The sequence below is a fragment of the Neovison vison genome, chromosome 13, assembly GCF_020171115.1.
Source record: "Neovison vison isolate M4711 chromosome 13, ASM_NN_V1, whole genome shotgun sequence".
Lineage (NCBI taxonomy): Eukaryota > Metazoa > Chordata > Mammalia > Carnivora > Mustelidae > Neogale > Neogale vison.
In genome coordinates this window covers 56,994,286-57,012,313 of record NC_058103.1, presented here as the reverse complement: position 1 = coordinate 57,012,313, position 18,028 = coordinate 56,994,286, and positions in this window count along the sequence as shown.

Sequence of the window (18,028 nt, the reverse complement as noted above, 5' to 3'; positions counted from 1 at the left end):
CTCATCTGTTAAACACAGTGTGCAGGGACACTTGGGTGGCTCAGTCATTTAAATTTCTGGCCCATATCATGATCTCGGGGTCATGATGTTGAGTCCAGTTCCGGGCTCCATGTACAGGGCGCAACAAGCTTCAGATTCTCTCTCCTCTCTCTGCCCCTCCCCTCCGCTTGCACTCTGTCTCTGTCCCTGTCTCTCTCTCTCTCAAATAAATAAATAAATAAAATTTTAAAAACTAAAACAAAAACATAGTGTGCAATCTGGATTATAGGGAAAACCAGACATGAGAGAGAGGTGGCTAGGCAGGACAGCATAGAATAAATACAATGTATCCAGGAGAAAAATGGTTTAGGACAAAACTGGGCATCAAGACATAGAGACACTCATTCCACCACGCAAGAGCGTCAATAATGTGCTATTCACATTTCGTCCTTATTTCCAATACTCCAATCTTCTAATCAAAATTATTTCTCTTCCCATCACAAACATGCAGATATAATATGGTAATATTTTATCAAAAGTGACAAATAGCTAAGGATATTAAGTATCGTAAGAGGACATATGTGTATACATAGGATATGTGTGTATACACACTAGCATACATGCCAGGCACACACATACCAAGCACATAAATATCATCCACACACACTTAATCAGACACCACACACATAAAACCTATACCTACAATATACCACATATCCATCTCTATCACACAGGCACACAACACAAACCACTTTCTACAAACTATTCACACACTCACATACACACCACCTGTCCTACCCTCACACACAACACCCAACGCTCTGACTCCTGAAAACCACAAACTTTACATCACTGGCACAAGCATGTATAAAGTATCATAGTCCTTTATGATTATTTCTTTGTTGAACATTTGTGTTAAAAAGAAAATTTTGTAGTTTCCTGAGAACACCTATAAAGGTAATTTACTTGAATGTCTTTGTTTTTAAAAATGGCCTTTCAATATCGTCTTTGGACTATCCCAAGGGTACAATATTTGTTTAAAAGGGTTTGTAAAGAAAAAGTTAATTTTCTTTCTAACACTTTTTATTCCTCAAAAAAGCAATTAATTATTTCTAATATTGTTAAAAATATTTCAATAAAATGATGAAATAATTAAATTAGTTATGAATCTCATAAATGACTTTTATTATAATGCACTTTAGTATTAAGAATTATTGCAAATATAAGGGTTTTAAGAGATAATTGCAAATATAAGGGTTTTAAGAGATAACTATTCCCAATATTAAGTTAAAACAATTAACCCCTGTTATTAGATATTTGTCTCTGTAGGCTTATAAATACATAGTGATAAAATGTAATCATGGACATTCAGACATAGACATCTTTATTCCTAAAATGTTTATTGAAAGCATATTTTATCCCTACTACTTGACAAAAGAATCAGAAAATACTAGAAAAGCAAAATGATTGTGAAAGCCATGATCATTGACAATAGATTTTGCCCAACTCTTATTATTTATCCCTTTCTCTCTATTGGGAGAGAAAAATGGTGGTGAGAGAAATGAGGGAGGGAAGACAGTAAGCAGTCTAGCGGGGATTAAGTCTGCTGGGATAGGGCACATGACAGATTTTTTTTTTTTTTTTAAAGGCATAAAAGGCTTAGACTAAATTAAGGGGGAAAGAGGCCTAAATTTGAACCACCATATCTCAGTGTATTATCTAGCAAAGCTAAATGCTTGAAATTATAGAAAAGTATTAACTGATACAGCAGTTCCTCTGGCACAGATATTTGTGTTTGTGCACATGCATATATGGACATGGACGTAGATAATTCCAAATACAAGTAAAGAAACAAAGGAATGTGATAAGCATGGTCAAAGGAAGAGAGAATAACTTAAAGGATACTTTTCTTTTTATGTATTATATTTATTCATTTGAGAGAGGGAGAGAGTACATAACCGGGGGGAGAGGCAGAAGGAGAGGGAGAAGCAGTCTCCTTCTGAGCAGGAGCCGGATGCAGGGCTCCATCCCAGGACCTAGAGATAATGACCCAAGCTGAATGAAGGCAGACACTTAACTGTCTGAGCCACCCAGGCACCCCAAGGACAATTTTCTAAGGCCATTCATTACTATAATTCCGGTTCCCTTCTACTGTGAAAAAAAAATATATATATATACACATATAAATATATATATATATATAAAATATATATAAATATGTGTGTGTGTATGTTGTGTATATATACAACATATATATATATATATGTGTGTGTGTGTGTGTGTATCTATATGTTCCTGACATATATGTCAGGACAATGTTCTTTAATGTTCCTGACAAGGCATTCTTCTTTGTGGTGCCATATAGGAAGGCACATCAGAATAGCACAATTAATCCTGAAGATCAAAGAGATGAAGAGGTCTATGATACTCCATTTTCTCAATCTCACAACAACCCCAGATATTATTGAATTAGTTGACAGAGTGGGGAGAAATGACTGTGTTGTATCATCTTGATGTTGCTCTGAATCTGTGAGAATATACGGATGGACTATGAATTTTCCATGCCTGCCAGATGTACTTGAAAGGAAAGTGACCCCAACAGTTTTATTTCAATTGTTGTGACTATTTCCTTTCCATTCCTGGGTTAATTTTTTATTTCTCACACCATGTGCTTTGCTTAGGAATTGAAGCCCCTCCACCACAAAAGCTGCAGAGCTCTGTACTGGGGAATGTTGCACTGGCTGGAAAGTAAACATTTAAAATCAAGACATGGGAGAGATTCCTAAGTTCTGAAATGAAAAGAACTCACAGAGACATGTCACTTAGATTAACACCAAATTAAACCAATGTAGATCTTACTTTTCAAAATATAAATACAAGAAATTCAACAAGAAGGGCAAACCAGTCAGATCAAATTGCTGACTGAGCAACATTTCTCAAGCATCTGACTTACTTCTGAGAGTTCATTATCTATCTCAGATATGGAAGAGCAGTAGACAAAAATAACTGCATGGTCGGTAGAGCAAATCCCTCTTCTAACACAAATTGCTATAGAGGTTTACAATAAACTACCAGCACTAAAGTGAGGGAAAGTAACTTCTATGGAAAAACAAACAAACAAACCCACTCACTAGAGTGAGTCAGCATTCTTTAATAGGGCAGGATTTTGTTTCATTTTGCACAATAATCTTTTTTTTTTTTCCAATTTATTTATTTTCAGAAAAACAGTATTCATTATTTTTTCATCACACCCAGTGCTCCATGCAAGCTGTGCCCTCTATAATACCCCTCACCTGGTACCCCAACCTCCCACCCCCCCGCCACTTCAAACCCCTCAGTTTGTTTTTCAGAGTCCATAGTCTCTCATGGTTCATCTCCCCTTCCAATTTACCCAAAAGCACATACCCTCCCCAATGTCCAAAACCCTACCCCCCTTCTCCCAACCCCCCTCCCCCCAGCAACCCACAGTTTGTTTCATGAGATTAAGAGTCACTTATGGTTTGTCTCCCTCCCTATCCCATCTGGTTTCATGGATTCTTCTCCTACCCACTTAAGCCCCCATGTTGCATCACCACTTCCTCATATCAGGGAGATCATATGATATTTGTCTTTCTCCGCTTGACTTATTTCGCTAAGCATGATACGCTCTAGTTCCATCCATGTTGTCGCAAATGGCAAGATTTCGTTTCTTTTGATGGCCGCATAGTATTCCATTGTGTATATATACCACATCTTCTTTATCCATTCATCTGTTGATGGACATCTAGGTTCTTTCCATAGTTTGGCTATTGTGGACATTGCTGCTATAAACATTCGGGTGCATGTGCCTCTTTGGATCACTATGTTTGTATCTTTAGGGTAAATTCCCAGTAGTGCAATTGCTGGGTCATAGGGCAGTTCTATTTTCAACATTTTGAGGAACCTCCATGCTGTTTTCCAGAGTGGTTGCACCAGCTTGCATTCCCACCAACAGTGTAGGAGGGTTCCCCTTTCTCCGCATCCTGGCCAGCATCTGTCATTTCCTGACTTGTTGACATTAGCCATTCTGACTGGTGTGAGGTGATATCTCATTGTGGTTTTGATTTGTATTTCCCTGATGCCGAGTGATATGGAGCACTTTTTCATGTGTCTGTTGGCTATCTGGATGTCTTCTTTGCAGAAACGTCTGTTCATGTCCTCTGCCCATTTCTTGATTGGATTATTTGTTCTTTGGGTGTTGAGTTTGTTAAGTTCTTTATAGATTTTGGACACTAGTCCTTTATCTGATATGTGGTTTGCAAATATCTTCTCCCATTCTGTCAGTTGTCTTTTGGTTTTGTTCACTGTTTCCTTTGCTGTGCAAAAGCTTTTGATTTTGATGAAATCCCAATAGTTCCTTTTTGCCTTTGCTTCCCTTGCCTTTGGCGATGTTCCTAGGAAGATGTTGCTGCGGCTGAGGTCGAAGAGGTTGCTGCCTGTGTTCTCCTCAAGGATTTTGATGGATTCCTTTCTCACATTGAGGTCCTTCATCCATTTTGAATCTATTTTTGTGTGTGGTGTAAGGAAATGGTCCAATTTCATTTTTCTGCACGTGGCTGTCCAATTTTCCCAACACCATTTATTGAAGAGGCTGTCTTTTTTCCATTGGACATTCTTTCCTGCTTTGTCGAAGATTAGTTGACCATAGAGTTGAGGTTCTATTTCTGGGCTCTCTATTCTGTTCCATTGGTCTATGTGTCTGTTTTTGTGCCAGTACCATGCTGTCTTGATGATGACAGCTTTGTAATAAAGCTTGAAGTCCGGAATTGTGATGCCACCAATTTTGGCTTTGTTTTTCAATATCCCTTTGGCTATTCGAGGTCTTTTCTGGTTCCATATAAATTTTAAAATTATTTGTTCCATTTCTTTGAAAAAGATGGATGGTACTTTGATAGGAATTGCATTAAATGTGTAGATTGCTTTAGGTAGCATAAACATTTTCACAATATTTATTCTTCCAATCCAGGAGCATGGTACATTTTTCCATTTCTTTGTGTCTTCCTCAATTTCTTTCATGAGTACTTTATAGTTTTCTGAGTATAGATTCTTAGCCTCTTTGGTTAGGTTTATTCCTAGGTATCTTATGGTTTGGGGTGCAATTGTAAATGGGATTGACTCCTTAATTTCTCTTTCTTCTGTCTTGTTGTTGGTGTAGAGAAATGGCAACTGATTTCTGTGCATTGATCTTATATCCTGACACTTTACTGAATTCCTGTATAAGTTCTAGCAGTTTTGGAGTGGAGCCTTTTGGGTTTTCCACATAGAGTATCATATCATCTGCGAAGAGTGATAGTTTGACTTCTTCTTTGCCAATTTGGATGCCTTTAATTTCCTTTTGTTGTCTGATTGCTGAGGCTAGGACTTCTAGTACTATGTTGAATAGCAGTGGTGATAATGGACATCCCTGCCGTGTTCCTGACCTTAGTGGAAAAGCTTTCAGTTTTTCTCCATTGAGAATGATATTTTCAGTGGGTTTTCATAGATGGCTTTGATGATATTGAGGTATGTGCCCTCTATCCCTACACTTTGAAGAGAAATCATAAAGATCAGAGCAGAAATCAATGAAATAGAAATCAAAAACAATAGAACAAATCAACCAAACTAGGAGCTGGTTCTTTGAAAGAATTAGTAAAATTGATAAACCCTTGGCCAGACTTATCAAAAAGAAAAGAGAAAGGACCCAAATAAATAAAATCATGAATGAAAGAGGAGAGATCACATCTAACACCAAAGAAATACAAACTATTATAAGAACGTACTATGAGCAACTCTACGCCAACAAATTTGACAATCTGGAAGAAATGGATGCATTCCTAGAAACATATAAACTACCAAAATTGAACCAGGAAGAAATAGAAAGCCTGAACAGACCCATAACCAGTAAGGAGATTGAAACAGTTATTAAAAATCTCCAAACAAACAAAAGCCCAGGGCCAGATGGCTTCCCGGGGGAATTCTACCAAACATTTAAAGAAGAAATAATTCCTATTCTCCTGAAACTGTTCCAAAAAATAGAAATGGAAGGAAAACTTCCAAACTCATTTTATGAGGCCAGCATCACCTTGATCCCAAAACCAGACAAGGATCCCTTCAAAAAAGAGAGCTATAGACCAATATCCTTGATGAACACAGATGCAAAAATTCTCACCAAAATACTAGCCAATAGGATTCAACAGTACATTAAAAGGATTATTCAGCACGACCAAGTGGGATTTATCCCAGGGCTACAAGTTTGGTTTAACATCCGCAAATCAGTCAATGTGATACAACACATCAATAAAAGAAAGAACAAGAACCATATGATACTCTCAATAGATGCTGAAAAAGCATTTGACAAAGTACAGCATCCCTTCCTGATCATTTTGCACAATAATCTTAAGAGAACAGGTTGATTGAGCTCAATTGAGCATTGCATTGGAGAAAAGGAATTTTGAATTTTATGTTTATGTTTTCTAGTTTGCTTCCTTGGAGAGCTCAAATAGATACAGGGACTTGGGGATGAAGAAGGGATTTGGGGAGTTTTTCATAAGACCATAAAATGAGGTAGGGACCTTGATAATGGGCCACCAGTAAAAATGAATGTGTCCAAGAAGTTTTAGGAAAAGTCGTGAGGATTCTTGTTCAAACTGGTTACTCTTCTATGCTCTAATTTCCTTTCATTACAGCAAAACTTTCATGAAATTTTTGTTATCATATAACACATTGTTTAATGGTGACTTGGGAGATGGCATACAATTCTTATTCACATCCAGGTAAAGGGAACCAAGAAGAATAAGAGAATTGAAAGAGATTGATAAATAAACCTGAAGCAAAGTCACAGAACAAAATGCAATAGGTAGCGAAAAAGAGAGGGTAAGCATTTACGAAACAAGAATGTGTAGATTCTAGGAACCATGATTCTAGGAACGATTCTAGGAACCTAGAACCATTCTAGGAAACCCTGGGCTTTGAACAAGTCCATGGGATGAAAGCCCATGTTACTTTATACGCATATATTTTAAAAAGGGGGGGCAGCACTAGAACAACAAGTTAGATGAGTACTCCCTGTTGGTCCTCTTTAAAGAAACAATCTGAGGGGTTTGAAGTGGCAGGGGGGTGGGAGGTTGGGGTACCAGGTGGTGGGTATTATAGGGGGCACGGCTTGCATGGAGCACTGGGTGTGGTGAAAAAATAGTGAATACTGTTTTTCTGAAAATAAATAAATAAATAATAATTTTTAAAAAAAGATATTACAATGAAAAAAAAAAAAGAGAGACATCTGTGCCATCCACTTAAATCCATCTCCAATCTCTGACATATAGCTAGAATTTTTTCAGCCTTCTTGGTAGTTACATATGGCTATTTGGAATTCTCTCTAATGGAATATGGTTGGTAGTGATATAAGCCAAATTCTGGCACATTAAAATCTAATATGTACTGCCTCCATTTCTTTCCCCATTTACCAGCTGTGTGCAAATAATTATGTGTTCTTAGGGGATGACATAGCGTCAAAATATAAGGTGCTTCAGTTACCAAATCACCACATGAAGGAAAACCATGCCTCTCTCTTGACCACTCACCTGACTGTATGGGTAAGAAAGAGTCCCTAGTATATTAAACCACTAAAATATTGGGAGGCAAAAGGGGGAAAAAGAGAGAGAGAGAGAGACAAGTCAAGAAATAGACTCTTAATTATACAGAACAAACTGATAGTTACCAGAGGGGAGGTGAGTAGAAGAATGGGTTAGATAGATGATGGGGATTAAGAAGGGCCCTTGTTGTGATGAGCACCAGGTGACGTATGGAAGTGTTGAATCACTACATTGTTACATTGTACTAATAGTACATCGTATGTTAAGTAGCTGGAATTAAAATAAAAATCTAAAAATATGTATACTTTTAAAAAATTAAAAATTGATATAATGGGATGCATTATTTTTCTGAGTCCTTTTCTCCTGGCTACCATGTACTACTTTGTTGGAAGGTTGAGAAAGAAGAATGTTTACATGGGTGTAGGCATCTGACATATAGGTTACTCTGATTTTGTGGTTTTGACACATTTCCAGAAATCCTGTATATTCCTACTCTCCTTATTAATCCCAAAATACACAACATGAACTTCATGCTTTCTTGAGGCTGAAGATAAAACTTCCATGACAAAAATAATCGTGCAATCAAACTTAATAGGTAGAAAGGTAATTACACATAATACATTGTGATAAGGCTCTGATAGGAAATGTAAGCCTTAAGGAAGATAAGAGTTGGAAACGAGAGAGAGGAGCTATAACAGATGAATCTGGAGGGCTTGAATGTAGAAGGCATTCCAGACAATGGGGGATGCAGGTGTGAAAGTCAAAAAAGCAGTAATAGAGTGAGGCATTTTCTAAAAAATATAAAGTAATTAAGCGCTTTAACAATAGTATGTGCTGAAGTCCGAGAGAGAGATCCATCAGACTTCTTATGGGACCTAGGGATTAAAAAACATGAATCAGAGTCTTGAAGGCTGTCATAGGCACTGGAGAGTTTTAAGCAAAAAAGTGATGCTGTTGCATTTTCTGTGTAAGAAAGATCACTTGTGACCATAAAGAAGGTTAGATTAGAAGAGGAGAGACAAGATTGATGACAGAGAATGCCAATTAGGAGGTTGTTGCATTAATCCAGACAAGAAATAATGAAGCTTGAGCTATGCCATGGCACTGGGGATGGTAGAGAAGCAGTTTGGAGAGATGTTGAGGTGTTTTCAGTAATTGGATAGATCAGATTTGAATGCCGGCAGCTTACTTTTTAGATGCTACCTTATTTACTTGCCAATACAATCTTCCCTGAGTCATTCCTGGAAGAAAAGTATATCTGAGATGTAGTATCATTTGTGGCCCAGCCAACTTCTACTGGTTTTAAACTCTAGATGGTGATAAATAATGGGATTAATTACTTCACTATGTTAGTGACCCAAACAAAGTTGCAGCTGGTATATAAAAACTGTCATGTGTTCCCTTCAAAGAAATACAAAATAAAGGAAGTAAATTTTCTCTGAGAATTAATACACAGAATTTTCATAAAAGTGGCAAGATAAAGTCACCTTAAAAAGACAGAAGTAGGTCTGGCTGAGTGGCTCAGTGGTTAAGTGCCTGCCTTCAGCTCAGGTCATGATCCCAGGGATGGGATAGATTCCCACATGGGCTCCTTGCTCAGCAGGGAGCCTGCTTCTTCCTCTGCCTGCTGTTCTCCCTGTTTCTTGTGCTCCCTCTCTTGTTCTCTCTCTCTGACAAATAAATAAATAAATAAAATCTTAAAAAAAGAAAAGAAAAGACGAAAGTATCTCAAGCCATCAAGATTTGACTGAAATCACAATATATTGTTCTATATACCTCTGGTAACAAAGATCTGTGTTTTGGTTCTAAAACCAGTTATATGAGGCTGCTAAATATGGATTTACATCTAATGAGACCCTCCATTTTCAATTTCATAGTTTTAGGTGTTTGATCTCTGGTTATGCCCAAAGTTAGATTAGGGAAGGATGGTTTTATTTTTTGCCTAGTCTTTAGAATTTTCCATCCTGGTCACCCCAAATAAACATAAAAGCTAAGTAAAGTCGATGTTTTTCTCATGTAATCCTCAACTGAAAGATAAGTCCTAGAGACTCCATCAACTCATCAGAGATTGCTCCCTCCAATGCCTCCTTTTAAAGATATAATAAAGTGGTCAATTTATTCACATGGTAGGGTTTACGGCCAGATCTTTCCCTTTGGAAGTTCAATAAGATAATGATATCTGTGAGACATATGTTAGCTTGTCTTTCCTGTTGGTTACCCTCTTCCATTTTTAACCTTCTTCAAAAGACTTCACTATTTAATAAAAGTAATCCCCCTCTAATTTGTATATCGACAGTGTTTTAAATATACCTCTTTCCTCTTTTTTTTTTTTAGATTCTATTTATTTATTTGACAAAGAGAAAGAGAGCACAAGCAGGGGGAACAGCAAAGGGAGAGGGAGAGGGAGAAACAGGCTCTCTGTTGAGCAGGAGGTCTGATATAGGGCTCAGTCCCGCAACTCTGGGATCATGGCCTGAGCCAAAAGCAGATGCTTAACCAACTGAGCCACACAAGCACCCATGCACCTCTTACTGCCCCTTATAATGCAGGGAAGAAAATTGCAAGAGAACACTTAATTAAGTTGCTAAAATGGCTTTGTCATGTATTCACTGTATACACTGTATTACCACCAAGCTGCAAAGTATAGGCTCCATGGGAGAAGTAAATTTATCAAGAGATGTGCCTAAAGAATGAGTGAAGCATTCTCTGTCACTAGTTCTAGGCTCCTGAAGTAGCACTGGCTCTAGTAAAAATGTAGAGCAGAAAGAGCATTTGAGTAAGTCTGATTCTCATCAACTTAGAAAGCAATTATACTTATTAAGACATTAGTCCTAGGGGAGCCTGAGTGGCTTAGTCCATTAAGCATCCAACTGTTGATCTTAGCTCAGGTCTTGATCTCAGGGTCATGAGTTCAAGTCCCTAAGACATATCAGAGCTAAGTGCTAATATGCATTGTGTTTATTTTAAAAATAGCTTGCGGGGTGCCTGGGTGTTTCAGTCAGATGGGTGTCTGACTCTTGGTCTAGGCTCAGGTCATGATCTTGGGGTTATGGGATTGACTGTCAGGCTCTGTGCTGTGTGTGGAATCTGCTTGAGATTCTCTCTCTCCATCTTGGTCCCACTCTGCCCATGAGCTCTCTCTCAAATAAATGAATGGATAAAATCTTTAAAATAAATAAAATTTTAAAATGGCTTGAATTATCAAATAAACTAGAAAAGGATGATCTATAGTTATAGCTCAAAAATCTGCCTGATAAGAAATTTATAATTCTTAACACAGAGTGGCTATATTAAATCCAGGGAAAGAAACAATTCAACCACTCACTGAATGAAAAACATAATTCTATGTTTACAGTGTGTATTAACTTCCTATTGCTGCTGCAACAAATAACCACAAATTTAGTGACTTAAAACAGGACGAATTGATTACCATATGTTCAGGAGGTCCAAAGTCCAAAATTGGTCTTGCTCGGTTAAATGTGAACTATCAGCAGAACTGTGTTCCTTGTGGAGGCTCTATAGGGAATTGGATTCCTTGTCCCTACTAGATCTTGAGCACTATATTTGGCTCAAGGTCCCTTTTGTGATCACTGATCTCTTCTAAACTGCTTTCATCATCACATCCCTTTCTCTTAGATTCTTGCCTCTGTGAAGACCCTTATGATGATGAGGGGCCCAACTCTGTAAGTACAGATAAAGTCCCCTCAAGATCCTTCACTTAGTCATATCTAAAAAATTCCCTTTTGTCATGGAAAATAACATCCATAGTTCCTGAAGACAAAGACCTGGGCATTTTTGGTAGATGTTATTTAACCAACCACAAAGACTACAGTGCATGCCTACTTAAATACTAGCCTGTAAAAAATGGACTTCTTGTTACTCTTCAATAAAAATAAATGCTATGGTTGTAATCTCAAGTCTCAGATGACAGCCCTTTTCCAACGTTATTAAAATTATTTTTGTGCATTTGTTGCAGGACACTCCAGAGTTAGTTTCCAGTTTGTCTCCATACTTGAACAAAATTTAGTGATAAAAAAAGGGAGAAGATGACTTTATTCTAAAAAAATGCTCAAGATTTGTCATCCCTTGTTGTAAATGATAAGCAAATTGTAACTTTAGGTTATAAATGTCACAAGACACTATACCATTCCAGGTTCAGTTTAGAATAAGATGGACAGTTTGGGAGAAATACCCTGTTTTTTAAATTATTAAATAAATTAGACACACACACACACAGATATTTTTGAGTAGAATATGGACATGTTCTAATATCCCTGCACCCACGGATCTGCAACAAGTCACCTAAGCTGTATGACACCAGTGGCCAATTCAGGTAAACGCTGGCCTCTGGCCATGGACATATTTTAAGATGGTCTTTCTCAGTAGTGCTTTTTCTAATATTTTTACATTCATTTTTACCTAAATAAAACACTAAAAGATAGTCTCCTGAGATATTTTCCTGACTATGCCAGCTGAGGAAAATGATGTAAATTTAGCCAAATTAATCTGACATGGGATTGAATAGTTATAACGATCAAGTGGGAAAACAAACAACTTATTATGTTCATCTAGAAACATAAAAGTCTGAAAATAAAATCAAGATCAAAGGTTAAAATAATAAATTCAAGAAATGCATTTTGTAGGGGTTAGTATAAATGTTAATAAATATTATCTTTGCCCTATCAATTGTATTTTTGACAGTCGTCTCCCAAATGTGACTCTTAGCCTCAAGAATGATTCTTTTTTTTTATGTGACAGAATGGTATTTACACAAATTGTTCATTTTTCTTTGAAAATAACTAGAAAAGTATAGGAATGACTTTTTATTACCAACGTCACATAACAATCAACAAGAAGAAAACCAAATAAATATGAAAATAATCAGGATGCTTGGGTGGCTCAGTGAGGCTTTCAGCTCAGGTTAGGATCTCAGGGTCCTGGAATCAAGTCCTGAAGCAGACACCTTGCTCAGTGGGAAGTCTGCTTTTCCCTCTGCCCCTCCCACTGCTTGTTCGATCTCTCTCTCTCTCTCTCTCTCTCTCTCACTCTGACAAAAAAATAAAATCTTTAAAAATAAAGACCACAAAAAAAAAATAAAGACCACAAAACTCCAAATTTCTTTTAAAATTGATTCAAAAAACACTTCTAAGGAATTAAATGCTGGTTTTATGTCCTTTAAATTGAAGGATAAGAAAACAAGTTATACTCACTTTTTGCTTTTAATATAGGTATAAATTTAAAAATATTTCTACTGTATTAATAATTGTTTAAGTCATCATACTACAGCCAATGTCTATCTGTTCTTAAGTTACTAATCTACAGCCTCAGTGTTCTTAGCACATTGGCTTCACCAACACAGTTATATGTTCAATATTTAACTAATGTGTATTGAGATATCACTATGTGCTAGTCAGTATGTTATCATTTCACCTGTATTGTTTTAAACTTAATACTCTCAGGCACACACCTAACAAAGCTATGATTCAAATGTAAATCAGACTGGCAATATCCCAGGCTTTTACCTAATTTTTGTGTTATGTATTTTCTGGTTAGCTAACTAAAATGTGCAATAATGGTCTATAAACAAATCATCACAGGAACAATTCTTTTAACTTTTTGTGGAATTGTTTCCCTCAAATAATAAAATTATTTCTTCATGGAAAACAACTGGACCAAGTACTTTAAACTGCTTACCATATTTCAGAGAACAGATAAACATTGCTCAGATGCACTGCTTAGATGGTACTCAGTCCATACCAATATGGTGAGGTAGGATTTCCAGGACACCAACTCTCTTTTTTTTTTTAATTAAAAATTAAAAAATTAATTTTTTAATTAAAAAAATAGTTTTATGAGATTGGGAACCAAAGCCCAACCGTAATATAATTAGTTACATAGGACCTGGTGAGGAAAATTTTGTTGTGGTAATTTGATATATTTGATATGGTTTTAATAGTAATAATAAATATTTATGATTTAATAAATAATCTCAAGCAGACTTCCCACCCAGCACAGGGCCCATCCCATGACCCTGAGATCATGACCAAGAGTCTGACACTTAACTGACAGAACCCAGCAACCCCTAGATTCTGCTTTTTTTTTTAAAGATTTCATTTATTTTTTTGACACAGAGAGAGAGTTCACAAGTAGGCAGAGAAATAGGAAGAAACAGGCTCCCTGCTGAGCAGAGAGCCAGATGCAGGGCTCAATCCCAGGACCCTGAGATCATGACCTGAGCCGAAGGCAGAGGCTTAACCCACTGAGCCACCCAGGCGCCCCTAGATTCTGCTTTTATACACTATAATAAAGAGCTTAAAATTGTATATGACTCTCCAAAATTTAAAAACTTTTAAATATTTACTTTTCATGCAATAGTTATTTGCATACATTCAATAAAAATCTGTTTTCATTTCACCTGAATTTTTAAAATTTTTAAAATTTAAAAAAATTTTAAAACAATACAAGATAGACTTGACCCAGAATGTCATATTTGAGAATCATGCTCCTTCAATCATGTACGCATGATAAGTCACTTTCAAGTAACTTAGTTGGCTCCACTTATAGACTTTAGAAGAGAGTAATTTACCGATAAGCAAGTAAAATGTGGCAGAGCCTGTATCTTGGGCTTATTTCTGAGCCTCGGGAAATCAAATCACAGGGGCTTTAGCTGTCCAATCTGGGATTCCTTATGAAAACTTTCAGATAGATGTGAATTTTGTGGTCTTAGTAATTGTCCAATACTGCATGGCTCTAGATTTCACAAAGCAAACTTAAAGTGGCCCTAAATGGTAAATTGACACTCTTTCTATACCTGTATAATTAATCAGGCCAAATCTAATGTGACAGGACTTATTTTGTGATCAAGAGTCACTTCTTTTGAGATTATTATAATCACAAAACGGGGATTGGATGGGTGTGAAAGACTTTGAAAAATGTAAAGAACAGTGAGCAGAGTACTAACCAGACCACGTTTTCATTATCTCTGAATGTAATTCAGAGATAATGTCAGCTACTTCATGACTCTATAAATTGGAACAAACTGATAATAATGCAAATTATTTTTGATTACAGAACTTCAAATTTATTGTGTCCTATGGAATACCATTGATTATTGCCTTGTGTATATCCATTTTGCATGTGTTTGTGAATGCATTCCACATTTCTTATTCTCAATATATGATTCTGTTCTGAACTCTCCTTTGTATCAGCTATGTGTACTATATTACCAGTTCCCTTCATTAAGGGAATAATAATAAGTGAATAATAATAAGTTAAACCATCTTTAGGACATGTTCACTTTATGTAAACTCAAGCACACAATTATACCCTATTTTAACAATATTTCTTTAAGCATCCAAATAAAAATAATAAATTGGACATTATATTTAAAATATGATTTAGTTAAGGATAATCAACTTATTGTTATAAAATTTCTGTTTTGCTCAAACACAGAGAGGATAACTCATAAACAATTAAGGATATATAGCCCACGTAATGGATAATCCTCAGTGTTTCAAAAAACAATCACTTTTACAAAAAACAAAAAAAAAACAAAAACCAGGCCTTGAAGATCAGACAAATGAAGGCATCTGTTAGGTGAATATAATTTTTAATATCAAGAGAATTCTTTCTTAAATGGAATAAAACAAACCTGTAAATATAAACAGGCAAAGGAGAACCCTGATTTTCTTTTTTTTTTTCATTTTCTGTTTTACCTTACGAGGCAGATCAGGCCAGAAAGTCTGAAAGGGTAATTAGAAGATCATTCTACTCACTACAAAGCCTGAGTTTCTCTGGAATTACAGCAAAGATGCTTGGAGGTTTCCAGAGCTAATTAAAAATGCTAAGAAGCAAATTAACACTTTCTCTCTAATAAACTGCAAACACACAGTTAAGTCCTTTTAATAATGCTCCAAAGCCTCCCAAACAGATTGAAGTAGACAAAGCAGAGAATTCAAAATAAAGGCAAAATGCTTGGAGTATTTGGATGACCTAAGACTGAATGGGAGAAAGTTCAATTTCCATCCAGAGTCAGATTACAGATTTTTGAATAGAACAAAGAGAAGTTAATAAAATAAAAATGTAGTAACCTATTCTTCCTTTTGGTATTTTTTTAATACCATTTTGATTTACATTGTTATGGTTCCTTTTATTGTTACTATAACTACTTCCTTGTCATTTTCTGCATCTGTGTCATATCTCTCTTATTTTCTGTTGGTTTTCTAGCATCTAGTACAGTACAGTTCTTTTTTAAACAAATGAATGGATGAATAAGTTAAAAAATGAATAGGTTGCTGAAGGAAATATGTGTGGCAGAACAGAAATATGAAGAACATATTTATGATCTCATTACAGATAAAATAGTTTAATTTGTAATAATTATTCATTTGTATAAAAATGAGTTTGTAGGTCTCATTCTTCTGTCACCTATTTTTCAGAATCATGTTTTCTTTTTTAAACAATATGCAGATCACATTCCTTTCCCATCCCAAAACCTCAATGGGCTCTAAAATCAGTTAAGCTAACGTTGCAACTCTGCCCTTCATTAATGAGTCCCTGATTTCCCCAACTCGTCTCCCAATTTGCTCTCTTACTTGGCTTCAGTCATAGTAGCCACTCTGTGTGTTTCGGGGTCATAAAGACTCTTTCTTACCTCAAAGTCTTTGACTTTGCTCTTTCATGCACATAGAATTATGGCCCGAGTTTATCTGGAACTCTGATCAAATACCAATTTATTGGAAAGATCCTTCCCAAGCATAGTATCTATAAAAGGCTCAGCTTTTATTTCAGCTACTCTCTGTTTATCTTGCTTTACATGTCTTCATAGCACTAATCTGCCACCTAAAATTATTTTACATATTTAAGTGTTTACTCTCTCCTCCTGCCAAAAATAAGCCCTCAGTTTGAGCCATTCACCTCTTTATTCCCCAGGGTATAGAACATGCCTAAAAAGTACTATATATACAAGAGGTATTTGCTGAGTTAATTAACATTTCTATGTAGATATATAAATGTATACTTTATAAGCAATAGTGTTTATAGATGGTGAGATTCAACATTATAAAGGTCAAATTAACTTCAAAGTTTTGTGTGGCAATTAGGAGTTAGTTGGCTTATCAAATTAATTTGTAAATTCAGTGTAATTCCACCACACACATACAAACATACACACAAAAAAGATTTCTTTTTTTAGTTTGCCAATTGATTCTAAATTTTAAATAGAAGATTAAATGTACACAAATAGTTAAAATAATTTTGAAAAAAAGAACAGAATGGATGAATAATTCTATCATATATCAAAATGTTTTATGTTTAATTTTCTCAAAACTAATCTGATTACATCAGTTTGATATTGGTGCAGAAATAGAATAGTAGATACTGAAGCAGAATAAAAGGTCCAGAAAAAGACTATAGTCAGAGTTAGATAAACTTCGAGGTTTGGAGGTACAGTCCCCACAAGACTGTCCTCACTTCTGACACCAACTCCAAGTTTGGGGGGATTCCCAAAACTACCCTCCTGTTAGGTAATTTGCTGGAAGATTTCAGAAAACATACTGAAAGCCATTATATTCATGGTCACAAGGTTTATCACATGGAAAGGGTACAAATAACGACCAGCCAAAGAAAGATGCATCAAGCAGAGTCCAGAGGGAGGTCGATATATGAAGCTTGAGGTGCTTTCCGTGTAAGTCATGGATGTGTGACAATACTAACAAAGTACTGTCAACCAGGAAGCTTGCATGAGCATGCGTATCTGACTTATGTTGACACTCTTGACTAACTGATTGTCCATCGGTTGAATTTAGTGTCTAGCAGCACCTCTCCCCAATGGTTTTGTTTCATACTAGATGGAGATTCAATATCTCATTGGCATAAACCATCAGGTGTGGTCAAAGGGGTCCATCATAAATAAAAACAAAAGAAAAAAAACCCTATATATGTTTTAGATAAATAAAAACAAGACAAGAAAATGAAACCTATTGCTATCATTTTTACTCCTATCACTAACCTATAGTTACCTTCAAGAAGCCCAGGACCAAAGCTGAAACTCTTTTTGGTCCAGGCTAAATTTTTCACTACACAGACGTGTGTAATTGTGGATATTTGGTATAGGACAGGTTGATATCATATGTGGGAAACATATATAGTATATCATGTTTTTGAAATTTACTTTCCTTAGGGGAAAAACAAAGAAAACTAGATCACTACCTCCAGCACTAAAAGTAAATTCCAGATGGATCAAAGATCTAAATGTGGAAAACAAATATTTACAACAGCTGAAAGAAAATAAGTAAAACAATGTTATGACCCTTGAGGTAGAGAAGAATGAAGAAAAAGAAAGCACAGGGGCATCTGGCTGACTCAGCCAGCAGAGCATGCAACCCTCAGTCTTGGAGTAGTAAGTTTGAGGCCGATGTTGGAGGTAGAATTTACTTGAAAAATAAATAAATAAATAAAAC